The sequence below is a fragment of the Miscanthus floridulus genome, chromosome 8 (genome assembly GCF_019320115.1).
Source record: "Miscanthus floridulus cultivar M001 chromosome 8, ASM1932011v1, whole genome shotgun sequence".
In the NCBI taxonomy this organism is placed as follows: Eukaryota; Viridiplantae; Streptophyta; class Magnoliopsida; order Poales; family Poaceae; genus Miscanthus; species Miscanthus floridulus.
Genome location: NC_089587.1, coordinates 30,993,690 through 30,998,312, shown reverse-complemented (window position 1 = coordinate 30,998,312; position 4,623 = coordinate 30,993,690). Strand labels below are relative to the sequence as shown.

Below are 4,623 nucleotides of genomic sequence, written 5' to 3'. Positions count from 1 at the left end.
AAACCATAGTTTTACACATCTGTTGCTTTTTTATTTAAACTAAAGTTTCTTGAAACCACGGCATCAAAGTTTCTTGAAAGCACGGCATCCAAACGCAAGTGATTTGTAGAAATTTGTCCTGGTTCAAGACTCTAGTCAACTTCGTCCAAAACCCAAACCCTCTCTGTGTCTCTAACCCGCACCGTCGCGCACGGCTCATATAAATGCCTGGAGCCGCCTGTGCGTTGGACTTAAACCGAACCTCGCCGCCGCCGCCTCCGCCTCCGCCTCCTCCGTCTCTCTTTCATCTCCTTCCTCCTGCAATCCCACCTCACCCGCACCCGCAGCAGCGCCGCTAGGGTTTGCTCAGGCCCCGAACCCCGCCTTCTGATTACTGCGAATCCGAGGTAATCCGCCTTTTCCCCGCGCCCTCTTCCAAGGCTCGAGCTAGGGTTTCTGCGTGTTGGCTCAGATTCCGTTGTTTCGATCTCAGGCGGCGGTTGCGCGGAAGTTTGCGGCATGGCGGGGTACCCGGAGGACAACCAGCACGCGTTGAACGGGTACGACGAGGAGGAGGTCGACGAGGAGGGGCACCCCGGGAGGCGGGGAGGCCGGGATGGGGCCTCTGGGTACGGCGATGCTAGCGGAGAGGATGGGCAGGGGGCGGGCGGCGACTCGTCGGGGTGAGCGATCTGGGCCCTATGGCTTCTGAATATTAAGGATTAAGGATGTGAGCCAGGAGGAGAGCTAATACTTTTGCCTTTTGCAGGAAGATTTTTGTCGGAGGCGTTGCTTGGGAGACAACTGAAGGTAAAATTTATGTTATTTACTGGATTGGATGCGCCTGGAATTTGATTTGTCTAGTTCGGTTCTTTAGATGTTTTGAATGCTAAAATAAAGGTGCTCCCGGAGTTCGATTTGTCTAGTTTGGTTCTATAGATGTTTTGAATGCTAAAATAAAAATGTGGAAACACGAACCATCTGCGCAGCAGGTTGTCATAAAGGGTTGATATGGCTTTTGTTGTTGCGGAAAGTAGTGTTTCTGTTATCATGTTTCCGTTACATGTCCAGACAGGTTACTACGCTGAGGCTGTTTTCCTTGTTTGCCTTTTTTTTTTTTTTTTTTTGCTATAATGGCTTAATGTTATTCATGTGAAAATGTGGAAACACAAACTATCTGCGCAGCAGGTTGTCATAAAGGGTTGATATGGCTTTTGTTGTTGCGGAAAGTAGTGTTTCTGTTAGCATGTCCGTTACATGTCCGACAGGTTACAACGCTGAGGCTGTTTTCCTTGTTTGCCTGTGTTTTTTTGCTATACTGGCTTAATGTTATTCATGTGTTTTCTTGCATTTTTTCTTGCCCGTGGCATTATTTGTTATTTGATTGGTTGACTTGCTGCCGTTATTGTCTCATGGATTCAACTATGTTCCCATGTTTTTAATCAAGTTTGTGAATTTTTGTAACTTCTAACTGGAATAGGACATATGAATGATATACCTGGGTGACTAGTCAAAAAAATTATGTGCACGATTGATGATGCACTTTATAGATACATGTTTCTTTGCATGTTCTGTGCTGCTGAGCATATTTTTGGTGCTTAGCCTTTAAACATTTTTTCAATATATAAGTGGGATACAGTAAAAATTGTGAATTCCTGCATCATGCCCATATTTGCTTTTACTCATTGTACTGCATTTGTAGTTTGTATTGATTTATAACACACTTGGTATTTGAGTAAAGGATACACCAGTAAGGAAAGCTGTTACATCTTTTCCAACGCCTGTTACTCGGTTTTTGTTCTATTAATGAGTCGTTTGTCCCACATTGCATAGTAAATTGTAAAATTAATATTCCTGTTATGTATGTAGTTAAGTGCATAATGCTTAGATATGTTGCCTGAATTAACTAATCTAAGATACAAGTACTGACAAGTAATGAGATAGCTTGCACATAATCATGAGCTCCTTTCAAATTCATATGTTCTCTTGCCCCAATACATACAACAGTATGGGTTATGCAAGAAATTCCATAGGTTTATGCTTAATAAAAGAAGGGCTCGTCATCTGTGATGTAGTTTACCTTTAGATTTGCATTTGTTGATTGGTTTCTCGAATGATGTTTCTAGGTTTGCTCTTATGTGAAATATTTTTTTCGTCCGTCTCCAACTTGGTTTGCTACTTTTTGTGATTTGTTCTTTTTTCCAAATTGACAAATCTGTATGGTTTATTTGTTTGTATGTAGAATCATTCTCCAAGCATTTTGAGAAGTATGGGGCAATAACTGATTCTGTAATTATGAAGGACAAGCATACTAAGATGCCTCGTGGATTTGGATTTGTTACATTTTCTGATCCATCTGTTATAGACAAGGTTTTGGAGGATGATCACGTTATAGATGGCAGAACGGTAGGACATCTAATTTAGATTGGCCGTAACAGGGACCTCAGTTTGCAGCTCTGCAAACCTCTGCAATTTAGTTGACATTTAGCTTCTCTCGACCCCTATCAACTTTGGTTTATGCAGGTTGAAGTCAAGAGGACAGTCCCGAGGGAAGAGATGACCACCAAAGACGGCCCTAAGACAAGAAAGATCTTCATCGGTGGGCTACCACCATCTCTTACTGAAGGTAGGTGTTTGCTATCAACAAAGAAATCTTGAACTCAATTTGTATATGATACTGAGAAGGTACAAAATTTCAGATGAGTTGAAGGATCACTTTTCATCGTATGGTAAGGTGGTTGAACATCAGATAATGCTAGATCATAGCACTGGGCGTTCTAGAGGGTTTGGTTTTGTCACTTTTGAAAGTGAAGATTCTGTTGAAAGGGTCATATCAGAGGGGAGAATGCGTGATCTTGGTGGGAAGCAGGTTAGATTTTTAAATTCATTTTGTTGTAAACTTATGTTTCACTCAATAGTGAAGTAGAACAAAAAAACTAAATAGACTTAGAAATGTTCATAATTTCATATGCGGGTATTGAAATTATAGACTAGAATACGACTTAGGTCCTGATATGTGACCACTATTTTGGCTATAATAGGTGCTTCGACATCCCGAGTAGAACCCTATAGCTCTTCTATAGGGAAAAGGCATTGTTTTTCTTTCCCTTCTAAATTCACATTTATTGGTATTGCTCACACCTTGTGATCTTAACCTCCTTATTTTTGGTTATTTAATGTATGGTATTGCTCATTTTCTTGACGATTCATAGAGAATTGGAATTTGATCTAAGATGATTGTGCTGATTAACAGAGAAGAAATGGTTTTCCTGTTGTTTCAGTTAAATGTCTTAGTCATGTCAGTTAACTTTTTATGGTTTCTGTTCGCAGGTTGAAATAAAGAAGGCTGAACCAAAGAAACATGGATCTGATCACAGCAGCAATGGGAGATCAAGCCACGGAGGTGGAGGTTACCGCAATTCTTACCGTAGTGGTGGTGGAGCTGGTAGTGCCAGCAGTGGCAGCAGTGGGGGTGGCGGCGGTTATGGGTATGGTGGTGCTTATCGATCTGCTGCAGCGGGTTATGGATATGATGGTGGCGCAGGAGCAGGATATGGCTATGGTAGAGGGTATGGCTATGGAGGCAATGCTGGCTTTGGGTCTGGTTTTGGGGGGTTATGGTGGATCCATGTATGGAGGTGCATATGGCGCATATGGTGCCTACGGTGGTGGCCCCTATGGAGGGGGTGCCTATGGAGGCGGTGCATATGGAGGTGGCGCCTATGGTGGCGCCCCAGGTGGTTATGGCACTGGCGGATACGGCAGTTATGGCGGAGCAGGTGGAGCTGCTGGTGGTACTGGTGGTGGGAGTACAGGTGCTCGGGGTTCTAGCAGGTATCATCCATATGGAAAATAAGCGACGTTTAATCAATTTTTCTGGGTCTCAGGAGTTCCTCTGGTCTCCTAGAAGTTCAGTTTTCATGCCTTGTCCACCTAAACAGCTGCATTGGAACATAGTTTGGTTGAACTCAAGTCACCGTCAGAACAACTGTGTAATTGCAGCTGCTGAGCCCGCCCACCTGCCTTTGTTTGCTGTACAAGCTACACATGAAACCTGTGTTGTATTCTTTAGTTTGCTATGCAGAGTTTAGAACCCTGAGAACAAGCATTTTATTGTAGGAACACGTACTTGGTGCAGTAGAACCTATATTCTGTGCTGTAACATTGCCAATGCAAGATTTAACTGTTGCCACATGTGGTGATTATAACTAGGAACCCATTAAAGGATTTGGTTACACCTTATGACTGTTGATTTACTTTCTGCAAATGGAAATGAAAGAAAACTCAGGGATGCGACATGGACTGTGACGTATAAGTGTTGAAATGGCTGCATTCGTACTTCAGTTTTGTGCATGGGAATTCTTATTCTGTTGCAACTTGCAACAATTATTTGTTATGTTCTCTTTTTTTATCACCTGAGTATTATTCTTAGTTTCTTTTTTTTTTGTCATCAAAATGTTATACTTATGTCTGGCTCACGTGTCGGTTCTCAATTGCTTTTTAGTGTCCATGGTTTAGCCCTTAGCAGCCATGTTTCGGTCCCTGGAACCGGAACGAAAACGGGTATCATTTCCTGGAACAGGAACAAAAACTTGGGGGTATCATTTTATAACGTGGGGATGGGAACATTCGTGTTTTCGGAAT

At 42.6% G+C, this 4,623-nt stretch overlaps 1 pseudogene; it reads left to right on the top strand.

Annotated features, from left to right (window-relative positions):
- The first annotated feature begins 224 nt into the window (after window positions 1–224).
- Window positions 225–4,280, top strand: LOC136471471 (uncharacterized; annotated as a pseudogene).
- Window positions 4,281–4,623: the final 343 nt, after the last annotated feature.